At 47.4% G+C, this 16,421-nt stretch overlaps 1 non-coding gene across 1 annotated transcript; it reads right to left on the reverse strand.

The window, feature by feature from the left end:
- Positions 1 to 16,086: 16,086 nt before the first annotated feature.
- TRNAC-GCA lies at positions 16,087 to 16,158 on the reverse strand. Its single transcript has one exon. It is a non-coding gene; the product is annotated as a tRNA-Cys (tRNA).
- Between the last annotated feature and the right edge of the window lie 263 nt (positions 16,159 to 16,421).

Genomic DNA, 16,421 nt, shown 5'->3' on the forward strand with positions numbered 1-16,421 from the left:
ATCTTCTCAACAATTCCCTCCCTTGTCCTGCTGTATCACATGACAGAACCATGAGGCCAGCAGAGCATCGTCTGCATTCTAGATGCTCGCCCAACGTGTTTTTCTGTTTCTGCTCCAAGGAGCAACTAGATGGGCATAGAGGTGAGGATGTGGGACTGAAGCCAGAGAGGGATGTGTACTGAGAGGACCAGACTCCAAAGTCTGCTTCTGGGATGTGAGCTCACATCCCAGCAGGCGGACAGGTGCTGGTGGGCACAGAGGGCAGCTGTCAGTAGGGGTGGGGAGCTGTGGGCATGTGGCACTCTTGACCCCTCTCGAAGGAATGAAGCCATTTGGCTCCAGCTGGTCCTCACCATGGAAAAATGAGAGCCATGGTTGCCAGATGGTCTGAGCCCCACCACCCCTACAAGATAAACTAGATTTTTTTAAATGCAAAAATGCCTGATCTTTCAGTGTTGACAACATATTAATTTTAAAAAATGATGATGCTGTGCAGGTCAAATGAACACATATGGGAATAGTATCTGGCCTCTAGATACCTGGTCTGCTTTCTGTCTCTGGTTTATCTAATAAAGGACTCCTGGTCTCCAAGTGAAGGTACAAAAAATGTCAGAATCCACAGCTAAAGAAGGTGGAGTGCCAAAGAATTGATGCTTTTGAACTGTGGTGCTGGAGAAGATTCTCGAGAGTCCCTTGGACAGCAAGGAGATCAAACCAGTCAATCCTAAAGGAAATCAGCCCTGAATATTCATTGAAAGGGCTGATGCTGAAGCTCTAATACTTTGGCCACCTGATGCGAAGAGCTGACTTATTGGAAAGGATCCTGATGCTGGGGAAGATTGAAGGCAAAAGGAAAAGGGGGTGACAGAGGATGAGATGGTTAGATGGCATCACTGACTCAATGGACATGAATTTGAACAAGCTCTGAGTGATGGTGGAGGACAGAGGAGACTGGTGAGCTGCAGTCCAAGGGGTTGCAAAGAGTTGGGACATGTCTTCGAAACCGAACAATAGCAGCTACGAGAGGACTTGACTGGTGTAGATACATTTTTCTTCTACATCGGGAAATCTTTAAGAATGCACAGTGGAGCAGCTCTGATCCAAGATGCTCCCGGTTGGGTGTCTGAGGTCCTTTCCGAAGGCTGTAAAGCACTGTGCTCAGACCACTGGTTATGGGTCTGGGGGCTGGTGTTTTAACTGTCGTCAATGCAGATTGCCCCTGCCCATCACCCATTTATTACCTGTAAAATGAGAAGTGGATGGGGTGTGGTGATTTTAAAATGTGTGTGTGTGTTTAACACTCTTATTTAAAACTCAGGAATTCCCTGGTGGTAGGTCCAGTAGTTAGGATTCAGCGCTTATACTGATAAAAGCCCAAGTTCAATCCCTGGTCAGAGAACTAAGATCCTCACCAGCCACTTGGCAAGGTAGAACAAAAACAAAGCAAAACACCAAAAACAGAAACAGAAAAACCCCTCAAAACGCAGCAAATGAAGCAGATGAGTGAAGTGCTGCAGCCTCAAACTCACCCCCGCTCCCAGGCCATATGTCTTCCAGAACCTTCATGCCATTTCCCTCATGCTCCTCTAAGAGCCAGGCTGGGGGACACACGTCTGGACGATGCCTTTAAAGAGGGGGAACTTGGCCAGAGCCGCTTCTCAGTTAGAGACGAAAGTGAAAAGTCCAGAACTCCAGGCAGATTGTCTCCAAAGACAAAGCTTCTTTTCCTGGTGAGTTAGAACTCCCACTTCCACTAAGCAAAGAATTACAGCCTAAAGAAACTGCAAGAAGAGGAGATGTGGTCTTGGAGGAGGCATGGGTCCAGGCACTATTTGGCTGTCATTCATTAGTGAAAAATCACAAATTTAGTCCTGAGGACGTTGATGGAAAAAACAAGAGGGATTACGGCCTACTGGCAAACCCGGCTCCAATGATGCAGGCTGTGTGCCGGTCCAGCCCCTCCTCCCATGCATTTGGCCTCCAGAAAAGCAGGGGTCTCAAAAGCTGATGTGAAGTCTTGAGGATAAACTTTGATAGAACCAGCAGAGGGAGACAGCCTTTGGAGTGAACTCCGTTCTCAGACAGCATTTGTCACAGGCACCTGGCACATTTGTGGAATTAGAATTGGAGCTAAGAGCCTCTTGTAGGTTGCAATGGTGATGATGGCAACAGCTATGTTGGCCATTGTAAGTGGATTTCCTCTTCAGATCTGCACAATGACCCTTTGAGCAAATACTTTGACAAATTTCATGAATGAAGACCACCCTCCTACCCCCCTTCCCAGGGATGACAGAGCAGCAGAGTTGGGAGGAGAGAATTGGACTGCCCTGCCCCCGACCTGTTGCCCAGGCCACACTCAAAGCCCTTGATGCTCCTAAGAAGCCAATTCCTGCTTATCCTAGTGGCCTATTGCATTTGCAGGGGACTCTTGGCATTCTTATCCTTAATACCACTGACAGAATCCCTGCTTCCTGGGGGATGAATACGGAGATGAGATATGGTGGGGGTAGCCTTGAGCAGTTCACTGAGTCCTCTCTGCTCTCCCAGCCAATCCCAGGAGGTTCTGTTTTTCTCCCATCAGGGCTAGATCTGCAGAGACTTCTGGTTTGTCTTGTCTGTTCCACCTTTCCTGGAAGATTCTGGGTTAACTCAGAAGCTGAGTGCCAAGGCAGTGAGCACTAACAGTGCCTAATTGCCCAGGCTATGAATTGAATATATCCCCTCCAAATGTGTGCTTCCAAGCCTAAACACCCTATGCCGTGGTGTTAGGAGGTGGTCCTATGGGAGGTGATTAGGTCACGAGGGTGGAGCCCTTATGAACAGGATTAGTGCCTTTAATGAAGAGACACCAGGGAGATGGTCTTTCTGTCTCTCCCCCACATAAGGCACTGAGGCTACAACCAGAGGACAGCAAAGCAGGGAGGGACTCTTACAGACACTGGATCTGCTGTGTCTTGATCTTAGATTTCCAGCCTCCAGAAGTGTGAGAAATAACTGTGTGTGTGTGCTCAGTTGCTCAGTCATGTCCCACTCTTTGGAACCCATGAATTACAGCCCGCCAGGCTCGTCTGTCCATGGAATGTTCCAGGTAAGAATACTGGAGTGGTTGCCATTTCCTCCTCCAGGATATCTTCCTGACCCAGGGGTTGAACCTGTGTCTCCTGAATTGGCAGGCAGGTTCTTTACCCTAATTGCCACATGAGAAGCCCTTTTGTTGTTTAAGCTAGGGGGTCCCCAACCACTCAGCTCTGGACCGCAACTGGTCCATGACCTGTTAGGAATTAGGCAGTACAGCGGGAGGTGAGCAGCAGGTGAGTGAGTGAAGCTTCATCTGTATTTACAACTACTCCCCATCACTTGCATTACCACCTAAGCTCTGCCTCCTGTCAGATCAGTGGCGGCATATTAAGTGTAATGCCCTTGAATCATCCTAAAACCATCCTGAAACCATCCCACCTCATCCCAGTCCATGGAAAAGTTGTCTCCCATGAAACCAGTCCATAGTGCCAAAGAAGGTTGGGGACCACTGGTTTCAGCTGCTCAGTTTCTGGGATTCTGGTTTAGCAGCCCAAACAGATTAAGACAGCTGGGCTTCATTCTGCAGGAAAGAAATGCAAAACTGGGTCCGTCTTTTGCTTTCCACTAGCTCTCCATGACCTTGTCACATCTCGGAGCCTCAGGAGACAGTCACGTGGGGAGTGTGGCTCCTCCAGGTGCTGGGTGAGAGGGCCTGGGTTTCCCTCAAGGATCCCAGGAACGGCAGCTGGGAAGTCAGGGAAGGAAGGAGATCTGGACAGAGCAAGATGGGGCGAGGAGAGACGAGAAAGGAGGCGAGGATCCAGCAGGGCTGCTGGCTCGAGGGCTCAGCCCGGCTTGGAGTGGCAACACTGAAAGGGCTTTCCAGAAGCTGGTGTCTGGGGTTCAAAGCTGGTACCTTATTTCATAGACGAGGCCTTGAGGACCACGACAGCAGGGGACTCTGACCAGGGCCACACAACGAGCAACGGTGCTAAGAAACAAGGGGCTGGAGTCAGGGCCCAACCATGGTCACGGCTGTGCCACCTCCTGGTTTATGTCACCTTGGGCTTCCCAGGTGGCACTGGTGATAAAGAATCTGCCTGCCAATGCCGAAAACATAGGCGATGCAGGTTTGATTCCTGGGTCAGGAAGATCCCCTGGAGGAAGGCACAGCAAACGCACTCCAGTGTTCTTGCCTGGAGAATCCCATGGACAGAGGAGCCTGGTGAGCTGCAGTCCATAGGGTCGCAAAGAGTTGGTCATGATTGAAGGGGCTTAGCATGCTCGGGCAAACCAGACCTCTTGGAACCTTGCTGTCTCAGCTGCAAAATGGGAGTAAGAATGGGAGTAAGTTACAGCATCTGTTGTAACATTTTGGTGAAGCTTGAATAGGTAAAAGCATGTTCAATACTGAGTATGCTGCCTGGAATGTTAATCATTCTCATTCTGCTATTATTAGTGGTTTCAGGGCCTTATTCTTTGAAACCATTAGTTCTTTCTCTTTATGGGTTTATGATTCAATTTAACAAATATTTACTGGATCCATACTGTGTACCCAGTAATGAGGTCAAACATATGGCAACTTGAAGGTTTTGGCCCGCTCCCCTGGAAACCTGCAGTTTCCACGTCAGGGCAGGAGTGGAAGAGATGGCGGTGAGTGTGGTTTTCATGGGAGGGGAAGAGATGGGACCTCTGGGCATGGGAGGAGCTAGAGAAGGAGGCTGGGAAGGGTGATCCTTGCAGCAGGGAAGACAGGAAAGGGAGTGGAACTAGGAGAAAGTTGGAGATGGGAGGAGCGTGCATGCTAAATCGCTTCAGTTGTGTCGGACTCTTTGTGACCCCGTGGACCACAGCCCTCCAGGCTCCTCTGTCCATGGGGATTCTCCAGGTAAGAATACCGGAGAGGGTTGCCATACTCTCTTTCAAGGGATCTTCCCCATCCAGGGATTGAAACTGCATCTCTTGTGTCTCCTGCATTGGCAGGAGGATTCTTTACCACTTACACCACCAGGGAAGCCTGAGATGGGAGGGGGGCAGGGGTCTGAGGAGGCATTGTTGCTTGCCAACCTTGACCCCACAACCTCATCAGGGAGAGTCTTAGTAGGAAGGAGGCTGGGGCAGAGAAGAAACTGACAGAGATACAGTTGATGTCTCTTCCTGCCACTGAGTCAAGGCCTGTTGTGTTGTCCTGAGGGAAGAAGGGAGGGTGGGGTTTCCTTCAGAGCTTACACCCTAAAAGGGCACCCAAGGAGGAGAGGTACACGGCTTTGTGCTCCTGGGGTGAGACTCCTGGCTCAGCCATTCCCTTGCTGTAATCTCTTTGGCTTCTTTAAGTCTCAGTGTCCTCATCTGCAAAGTGGGTCACTGATAGCACTGGCTTCCATAAGGTGTTGAAAGGGTCACATGGGGAAATACATAGAAATGCCTTATGCCCATGCTTTTTAAAGTTCTTTTTCCTTTTTTTTTTTTAAAAGAAAAACAATTTAATTGATAATTGCTTTACAGAATTTTGTTGTTTTCTGCCAAACATCAACATGAATCAGCCATAGGTGTACATATGTCCCCCTCCTCTTGAACCTCCCTCCCACCTCCCTCCCCATCCCACCCCTCTAGGTTGATACAGAGCCCTGGTTTGGGTTCCCTGAATCATACAGCAAATTCCCACTGGCCATCTGTTTTACATATGGACTCTAGAGTGCAGGCCCAGTGGGTGTGCCACGCAGGCTTTAGCTACCCTGGGGCATGTGGGATCTTCCAGGACCAGGGGTAGAACCTGTGTCCCCTACATTGGCAGACAGACTCTTAACCACTGTACCACCAGGGAAGTCCCTGAACACGTGTTTAATACGTACTTACTCTTCTGTTTGAGGGTTTGGTGTTCTCATATTTAAAAAAGGAAGATAACAGCAGTCTTCCAACTCTGGAAAGAAAATGAAAAGGGCCATGTGTGGGAAAGTCATTTGAAAATGTAAACTCGCAATAACTCTTATTGTTGGAGGAAACTTCAGTCCGGTTTTGTTGGGGAGATGGGAACATTAGGGACGTGGGGAACTTTATGTGTTGAGTTAGAAGAATAAGATACAGAATCACATGCTGGGTTTCGAAAGTTAAAAAAAAAAAAAGGTCTTAAATAAAACTGTGTGTTTTCCCAAAAAATTTGTGGAAAGAGCATAAAATCCCCTTCACTGGTCTCTGGTTTAATAAAAGAAAGGGAAACTTGATTTATGGGCCTGCCGACCCTATCGACAACATGCAATAACATCAGTGAGATTGGGGAGCCATTCTGGGCAAATAAACCTTTCAAAGTGGGTGCGGGCTCCTTGTGTCTCTAATCACTGGTGCCTATAATCCATGAAACACATGTGAAGTGATTTTTCTAGTGGTGATAAGCAGGCGCACATATCTCTAATACGTGTCCACATGTGTTCTGCCCATCACCTTACTGATGGTGAGTCTTTGGAAACTGTGTTTCCAAATGCTCCAGTTTGGGTATGATACTTTATACCAGCTGAGAACTCTGTGTATTTGTGGAGAGGGCAGATTACTACTTTTTGAATTTTCCATTGTGAATTTCAGCCTGCAGAAATTCAGACCATCTGCTCCTCAGTGATGAACTTCCCTGTGATCCGACTCCTTGGTGGTTTGGTAGTAAAGAATCCGCCTGCCAATACAGGAGACGCAGGAGACATGGGTTCAGTCCCTGGGTCGCGAAGATCCCCCGGAGGAAAAAATGGCAGCCCACTCCCGTATTCTTGCCTGGAGAGTCCCATGGACAGAGGAGCCTGAAGAGCTGCAGTTTATAGCATTGCAAAGAGTCTGACACCACTGAGTGACCACACATGCAGCATATTGAATATAAGGAGGACTTCTCTGACCTTCAGGAGGTGTGTGGTGGTTGTGACTGGATTGAAAGGCAGATTTGCGATTAGAAGCTGATGAAAGAGGGGCTAGGGAGGGAATCCCCTGGTGGTCCAGTGGTTAGGACTCTGTGCTTTCACTGCTGAGGCCTGGGTATGATCCCTGGTTGAGGAACTAAGATCCTGAAAGCCATGCAGTTTGGCTGAACAAACAAAAAAAACCCCAAACAACCTCCCCCCACCCCCGCCAACAAAACCCTTAAAAGAAAGAGGCTAGGGAGTGGGATGGGAGGGTGGAGGGCGCATCTGTTCCAGTGCAAATTCTTTGCCACCACCTGTGCCTCCACAATTCTCATCAGTTCCGACATTATGTTAGTGCAGACCCTACAGGTTCGGTGGCTCAGTTCCACAATCCCACCCACCGCTTCAGACACCAGTTGAAGTCCTGGGTCCCCAAGCTACTCAAAGTTCTGTCTGATAACAACCGGGGGGTCCTGTGACCCTCCTTCAAGTTTCTATAATTTGTTAGAGTAACTCAGATTGTTCAGGAAAAGGCTATACTTACAATCATTGCTTTCTTTCATTTAAAAATGCTTTTAAAAAGAATTTCTCTAAATTGGGAGCTAATTACTTGACAATATTGTGATGGTTTTGGCCAAACACCAGCATGAATTGGCCGTAGGCACTGTGCCCTCGCTCCTGAGACCCCCTCCGCCTCCCTCCCAGCCCCATCCCTCCAGACTGTCACAGAGCACCGGCTGTGGGTCCCCTGCATCGTACATCAAACTCCCACTGGCTGCCTGTTTCACATATGGCAATGTATACATTTCAGTGCTATTCTCTCAAATCATCCCACCCTCTCCTCCCACTGAATCCAAAAGTCCAAAAGTCTGTTCTTTAGATCTGTGTCTCCTTCGCTGCCCTGAATGTAGGATCATTGGTACTGTCTTTCTAGATTCTGTATATATGTGTCAACATACAATCTTTGTCTTTCTCTTTCTGACTTCACTCTGTATAAAAGGCTCCAGGTTCATGCACCTCATTAGAACTTATTCATTTTCTCTCATCTTTGCAGGGAGAAAGGAGATCTTAGCTTCATTTTATTCTCTAAAAAATTGGGATCTATGGTTGCTTTATAACAATGCTGTGTTAGTTGCTGCTGTACAATGAACTGAAGCAGTTAGAAATGTGAAAGTGAAAGTCACTCAGTCGTGTCTGACTCTTGACAACCCCATGGACTATACAGTCCATGGCATTCTCCAGGCCAGAATACTGGCGTACGTAGCCTTTCCCTTCTCCAGGGGCTCTTCCCAACCCAGGGATCGAACCCAGGTCCCCCACACTGAAGGCGGATTCCTTACCAGCTGAGCCACAAGGGAAGCAGTGGTATGTATACATATATCCCCTCCCTCTTGGGCCTCCCTCCCACCACCTCCACATTCCATGCATCTAGGTCACCATCTTCTTAGAAAAGATAAAGAGCAACCAAATGAAGAGATGTACAGGGCAGCAAGATCTGGGTGGGGGTGTGGTGGGAGGGCAGGGTGGCAGGTGCAGAAGTTTCTGTCCCAGTGGCATCAGGGCATGCCAGTGCATAGTCACCAGCCTGGAAGCCCCCTAGCCTTGATGTTTCAGGTTTCATCTGGGGTTTCATCACGTGGGTGGACTGGAGTCGGCCACTGGTGACGTAAGTGAGCTCGGTCTCCAGCCCCTCCTAGAGATGGGGGGTGGGTGGGGTTGGAAATTCCAATGCCAATCAGTTGCCACACAGGCTCTGCTCTTTTAGAACCTGAGCATCTTTTCTTGGTGAAGTGAGGACGGTGACAGGACCTGTCCTTGAGGATCGTCATCAGGTTTGATAGATGAGGCTGGTGAAGGCTGGATAGCCTGCTACCACGGGAGCTCTGAAGGGCAGGATTCTGTGTGATGCCTTGAGCCAAAGCGGATGGATGGACAGCACCACCGCCGTTCTGTTGACACAGCCCCCAGACTGCCCTTAAAGCTCTGAAGAGGCACAGTCAGGACACGCAACTTCGTCAGTATTTGGCATTTGTTGTCTTGAGGGAATGTCTTAGTTGAAAATATAAATAGTGTGGAGACCAGTGAGGTTGAGGGTTGCTGGTAATTAGTCTGAGTCCTAATGACTCAGTCCTAATGATGGGCTGTTAGGGGAATGGCATTTTCGGGCCTTTTCCTTACTGGATTGGTTCTGGGAGGAAAGGCCGGGTCCTTCCTCTAACACCTCGTGTCCAGGACTGTGAGGGACCATCTGGGTCTAGATAGTCCCTGCAATTGACCCGGATGGCCTTTCTTAAATTGTGATTGTCATTATTACCCTCATTGTTTCTCAGGAGGAGAAATGAGCTCCTCAAACACTTTGCCATATTTCATTCTTAAGAAGTTGAGTTGATAATTGTGATTAGAAGTAAAACAAAACAAAAATGAAAACCAGAACAAAAACAAAAAGAAGTATCTCTTGAGTGTAAAATATGCATCGAGTTGAACCCAGTTTTCCCCTCACTTCATCCTCACCTGGGCAATGTCACCGCTGAGACTGGCCTGGAAGCCCCAGGACTATGAAGAGGAAGTACAGCATCAGGCCTTTGAGTAGCTTGGTGAACAGACAGTCTTCAGGAGATGGGACTCCTAACCCCAGCTGTGCCCGTACATGCCTGAGCACTCTTGGAAAACGAGGGTTCAGTATTGGGACCGTGGTCCCTCAATGCAAACCAAGAGGACTCCATCAGATGGCACTGACTCTTGAGTTTTCCAGTTCTCACCATGAGTGATGTTGCTTCCTGAGCATTTAGCACATGCCAGGCCCAGAGTCAGCTCTTCCCAGCCTCATTCTCCTTGGCGATGACTTCAGGAAGCAGCACCTTAAGCATCCTTTACAGGTGAGGAAATTGAGGCTCAGAAGCTGAGTCCACGGAGTGACAGAGAAGAAGCTAAGAAAGCATTCAGGGAAAACTGGCTTCAGTAACAACTACAGACCAGTGTCGAGAAACCCCAACAGAAAGGGCCAGGTGTCGGGTGGTGGAAGATATCTGGCTGCTGCTGCTGCTAAGTCACTTCAGTCATGTCCAACTCTGTGCGACCCCATAGACAGCAGCCCACAAGGCTCCGCCATCCCTGGGATTCTCCAGGAAAGAACACTGGAGTGAGTTGCCATTTCCTTCTCCAGTGCATGAAAGTAAAAAGTGAAAGTGAAGTCGCTCAGTCGTGTCTGACCCTCAGCGACCCCATGGACTTCAGCCCTCCAGGCTCCTCCATCCATGGGATTTTCCAGGCAAGAGTACTGGAGTGGGGTGCGATTGCCTTCTCCGAAGATATCTGGAAAGTTCTACAAAAAGGGGGAGAGAGAGACCACCCCTGTCCCCACACCAACCTCCTGCATAAGAGACTCTTCCCGGTTGAGGGCTGGCCCTGGCATCCTGGTCATTCTCTGGCCAGGAGAAAGGGCAGGTCCCTGGGTAATTCAGGAGCCTTGGTGATGGCCCTCCATGAGGAAACACTGGACCTTTGCCCTGGGAGTGATCACAACATAAACAATCAAGGTGACACGGAGCAGAAGTGAGAACCGCGGCAAGGTTATCCTAAGAAAAACAGAGCAGCTTTGTCTGTGGGCTGTGGGAGGAGTGAGTCCTGAAGCTTTCGAACCTGCTCTTTGCACAGCCTGTCCCCCCGGGATTATCTTGAAGGCAGGAGGGAGGCGAGGGAGCAGAGAATTGAAACCATTTGGTCTTGGGGCTGAGACTGTGTTTTGTGGATTTGGCAAAGAAATGTTTAGTCGTTATTTCTTATTAACCCTTGCTTGGAAAACAGGGTGCTCATGCTTTGTGTGCATGGAAAGGCATGGTAGCTGGCAAAGTCTACCTGATCGAGAAGACCCGGGCACTTATTTTCCTTTTTGTTGTTGATTAATTGCTAAGTCGTGTCGGACTCTTTTGTGACCCCACGGACTGTAGCCCACCAGGCTCCTCTGTCCATGGGATTCTCCAGGCAAGAATTCTGAAGTGGGTTGCCATTTCCTTCTCCAGGGGATCTTCCTGACCCAGGGATCAAATCCCCATTGTCTGTATCTCAGGTGAATTCTTCGCCACTGAGCCACCAGGGAAGCCCCCTTTACCTTTTTAGTAGATGACAATATTGTGTCACCTCCACTGGTTGGGGGGGGTGGTTGCATTCAATGCACAGGTGGTTGCCAAAGCAAGAGATGATTCTTTTCCATTTTGCCTCTTGAGTGCCTTACTTTCCTATCTCATGTTCCCTCAGTACTGCATCTCCCACCTCTATCCCCCACCTCACCCACCTCCTCACAGCAAGGAGATCAAACCAGTCCATCCTAAAGGAAATCAACCCTGAATATTCATTGGAAGGACTGATGCTGAAGCTGAAACTCTAATACTTTGGTCATCTGATGTGAAGAGCCAACTCACTGGAAAAGATCCTGATGCTGGGAAAGGGCAAGAGGAGAAGGGGGCGACAGAGGATGAGATGGTTGGATGACATCATTGACTCCATGGATGTGATTTTGAGCAAACTCAGGGAGAGGGTGAAGGATAGGGAAGCCTGGTGTACTGCGGTCCATGGGGTTGCAAAGAGTAGAACATGACTGAGTGACTGAACAACAACAACAACACCATCAATAAACACGTTTCTAGACAGAAATGGTGGTACTTTCAGGCTTTGTATGAAGGTTGGGGTCAGAACTGGCCCACCCCATGGAGAAATCTGAGTGCCTTCTTGCAGGTGGCAGGTCCCTGGATCTCTGAACTGTGGAGGATCCCAGCCCATGGCTGGTGAGCTGGTAACCCGAGTAGCAACCCAACCACCATGGTAGGGGCTTAAAAAACTGATTAAGATAAGAATGAGGTTCCAGAACAAAACTCTTGGAGGAGGGGTGATTTATCAATAGCATCACAAATAACATTCATGGAAGAAGAGAAAATGCTCAGCATTATTATTATTATTTTTAAGAAATCTGGTCTCTAACAACATTTGTAAACCTCTTCACCAACTGAACACCCTTGGGTGGGGGGTTGGTGAGGGACTTGAAAACTCTTTTAAGAATCTTGCCAACTGCATTCTTAGATTTTCTTTTTTCTCATCTAGTAGAAAGCCTTAATGATCATTATGGTTTGCATCGTCTATTGATCGGATTTGAGTTAAAACCTCAAAAATGTTCCCTTAGGTCAGCTGACTTTTCTTTCTTAAAAACTAGAGGTTTTGCTTGTCAAAAGTTGGTGCAAAATAGAATCAAAGACAAATTATGAAGGTTTAGAGAGAAACCCAAAGACAAAGGAAGATGGATAGACACCCATGTCTGCATAGGGAGAAACAGAGCGAGATTGTGGCATCACACTTCAGGATGATGGCTGCTCTAGAAACCCAGCAGAGTCTGGGGTCATCACCAGGAGTAGGCAGAGCACACACTTGTGTGTAACCTGAACATTATTAGTATTTGTTGTTGTTGTTTACTCACTCGGTTGTGTCTGACTCTGTGACTGTAGCCCTCCAGGCTCCTCTGCCTATGGGATCCTCCAGGCAAGAACACTGGAGTGGGTTGCCATTTCCTTCTCCAAGGGATCCTCCCAACCCAGGGACTGAATTCGGGTATCCTGCATTACAGGCAAATTCTTTACCATCTGAGCTGCCAGGGAAGCCATTATTATTATTTATTAAAAAACTTATTTATTTGGCTGTGTTGGGTCTTAGTTGTGGCAGGTGGGCTTTGCTGCCCCACAGCATGTGAGATCTTAGTTCCCAGACCAGGGATCAAACCTCCCTCCCCTGCACTGGAAGGTGGATTTTTAACCACTGAACCACCAGGGAAGTTCTTATCATTATTATTTTTCATGAAGCTTGAAGAATTAGCTCTGCCTTTATTGACAAAGAATCACTGAAACATCATTTTTTGAACAAGAACAAACACCAGAACTCTGGTTTCCCTTTGGAGAGACTGTGGATCTGCTGGGTGGGAGAAGGTGAGGGGCAAGTTGGTGCAGGGTTGTCAACAGAAGCATCTCTGCGCAAGTGTCTTCCTCCCAGGGCAGAACCATCAGATGCTGCTTCTGGTTGTAACCATCTACCACGGAAGAGTGCTATCTGTGTTAGTCACTGAGTTAGGTTCAGTATGCCAATTTATTTAAATCGTATAACTCAGTCACTGGATCTAACTGGCTGGGTGAGTAAAGTGAGGTTCAGAAGGGCTGAGTCACCTCTTTGAGGCTACCCAGCTGTGAGCAGTGGAGGTGGGAGTAGACTCAGGTGATGTCTCTGCTCCCTGAACTGCTGTTCAACCTGTACAGAGCCCCCTCACCGCCACCCCCACTTCCCTGTCCCACAGAGTAGTCATTAGATACACCCAACCAAGCCATGCTCCTTACCTACCCAGGACAGTCTGCCCTTGAAAAGTTCTCCCTGGGACAAAAATCATTTTCTGAGCGTGGTTGTAATTCAGTTTTATAAAACAGCAGAACTTAGGGCTGAGAATGAATACAATGTTTTTAAAGCCCAAGTGAGCCTCCTGAAAAGAGCATCATTTACAGTGGATGAAATTTTGTTGCTTGTAATCATTTTCATTAAAAAACTCAAGATTAGTCTTTTTATTAGCAATGCGATGATTTGGGGTGGGGGGGAGGAATCAGACTTAGAGGGCTTCCTAAGTGCTACTAGTGGTAAAGAACCTGCCTGCCAAAGCAGGAGACATAAGAGATGTGGGTTTGATCCCTGGGTCGGGAAGATCCCTGGAGAAAGGAATGGTTACCCACTCTGGTATTCTTGCCTGGAGAATCCCATGGACAGGGGAGCCTGGTGGGCTATAGAACAATGCACTTTACCCTCCGTACATTGGATTTGACATCCTTAAGATTATTTCTACAGAAATGAACTCTGTCTTGAAGAAGTTGACCTTGGGAATCTGTAGGGGTGACTTGAACTTGGGATACCAGGAGGTGGCAGAGCGTAGAGGTGCAGTGTTAGTTGCTCAGTCTTCTCCAACTCTTTGTGATCCTATGGACTGTAGCCCCCCTGGCTCCTTTGTCCATGGAGTTCTCCAGGCAACAGTACTGGAGTGGGTGTCTATGCCCTCCTCCAGGGGATCTTCCCTACCCATGAATCGAACCAATGTCTCCTGCACTGCAGGTAAATTCTTTACCATCTGAGCCACCAGGAAAGCTCAGAGGTACAGCGTGAGGGGGCAAAGTGCCCAGCTCCACTACTGTCCAGGGGTGGCAACTTGCAAGGTGCCTGCTTTCTTGTGCCTCAGTGTTCTCATCTGTAAACTGGGTATGATGATAGTAACATATGCTTCATAGGTTTACTGGGAGGGTTAAACAAGTTCATAATACAGAGGGTGGTGACCACTGCCTGACCCGTGGTGTATGCTCAACTGAGCTAATTAGTGATGCCATTGAGTGACTGTGACAGTTCCAGGGAGCAGTAGAATCCAGTACTGGAGTTGCAGTGTCACACACTTGCCTTCCAAAAGCTACCTAACATTTCCCCTGGTCGTCTTTAGAGACGCTTAAAGTCAAGTCCATGTATGCACATTCCTTCCTTTTGTGCTATCAGAAAGAAAGGAGTTGGATGGAGTTCAGAACTATGAGGAGGAGGCCAGTGAGATAACGTTTTCCATGTGGACCGAGTCCGCTCTTCTAAATGGTCTGTCTCTGATACTCAGAGAAGCAGCTGCTCCATCTCAGCAGGACCAGCCCTTGATCCCTCCTGGCACAGCTGATGAGGGGGAATCCTGGTTGTGCTTTTTGACTTTGCTCTCGGGTTCTGCTCAGCCTCACTCTCACCTGCCCTGCTGTCTCCTCACACTCCTGCTGGTGCTTTCTGGATAGCCTTTCCAATACTTTGTTGGTTTTTTTTTTTTGGTGAACCATTTAATTTCAGTGTAACATACATAGAGAACAACGTGTGTATCGAGCTGAATTATGAGAGTTAGCAAGCGACCCCTAGATAAAGACTTTGAGCGTTACCAGCACCCAGTATACTCCCTTCCTGTCTCCTTCCAAGCTTCACCTCCTCCGAAGGTAACCACCAGTCTCTCTTCCCTCACAATAGATTGATGTTGCTGGTTTTATTACACTCTGGATAAATGCAGCCATACAGTATGTGATCTTTTGAACTTGGCTTCTGTTGCTTCATATCCCATCTGTGGAAGCCCTCTAGGTTGTAGTCAGTTCCTTCCTATTGCTATTGAATTCTATTTATTCATCCATTCTTCCTTTATGGACAATTGAGTTAGTTTTCAACTTTGGACCGTTATGGATAATGGTGCCGAGCATGTCTTTGGGCAGATACACATTGGCGTACCTGTTGGGTCTATATCTCGGAACAGAATGATTGTCATAGAGATGTTTATGCTCAGCTTTGGTGAACATTGCCTAACAGTGGTCCTAAATGGTTGAACTAACTGATAGCCCCACTTAGTGTACGAGTGTTTCTTTGCTGAACATCCTTACCAACACTTGGAACTATCTTTAATCTGCATTTCTCTAATGACTAAGGATACTGGGCATCTTCTTAGATGTTTGTTTACCATTTGAATATTATTTTGTGAAGTGCCTGTTTACATTATTTGCAAAATATTTGATTTCAGTCATTGGTCTTTACCTGGTTTGGAGAGTGTCCTTATAAATTCTGAATATGAATCCTCTGTTGGATACATTTGCTACAGCTAGTGTGTGGTTTGCTTCTTTTTCCTTTCTGATGGTGTCTTTGTTTTGGGAACAGATATTCTAAATTTTGGTTTATGTAAGACATCGTTACTGTTTTATACAGTTAGCAATTGCTTACATTTACCCACACATATACCTTTTTCCTTGCTTTTCTTTGACTTTGTGATTTTCTTTTCTTTTTTTATGGGGGAACATTTTCCTTTTGCTAAAGAATTTCTTCTAGTATTTCATTCACTGTGGGTTTCCTTTTCTTTTATACAGTTGTATTATGATCTACTCCTTTTTTGCATTTGAAAATGAAAGTATAGCTGTTTTACAATGTTGTGTGAATTTCTGCTGTACAGCAAAGTGACTCTCTATATACATATACACCTCCCTTCTTTAAAATATTTTTTCCATTATAGTTTATCCCAAGGTGAAAGTCGCTCAGTCATGTCTGACTCTTTGCAACCCCATGGACTATATAATCCATGGATTTCTCCAGGCCAGAAAGGCCACACCTTTCCCTTCTCCAGGGGATCTTCCCAACCCAGGAATTGAACCAGGGTCTCCTGCATTGCAGGCAGGTTCTTTACCAACTGAGCCATCAGGGAAGCATAGTTTATCCCAGGAGAATGGATATAGGTCCCTATGTAGGACCTGTTGCTTATTCATTCTAAATGTGATGATTTGCAGAAACTGACTCCAAACTTCCAGTCCGTGCCCTCTCTCCTCTCTTCCCCCTCAGCAGCCACAAGTCTTCTCGTCCATGTCTTGGCTATCATGAATAGTCCTGCAATGAGCATACGGGGCATGTTTCTTTTCAAAGTATGGTCTTCTCTGGATATATGCCCAGAAGTGGAATTACGGGATCATA

The sequence above is a fragment of the Bos indicus x Bos taurus genome, chromosome 11, assembly GCF_003369695.1.
Source record: "Bos indicus x Bos taurus breed Angus x Brahman F1 hybrid chromosome 11, Bos_hybrid_MaternalHap_v2.0, whole genome shotgun sequence".
Classification (NCBI taxonomy): Eukaryota; Metazoa; Chordata; class Mammalia; order Artiodactyla; family Bovidae; genus Bos; species Bos indicus x Bos taurus.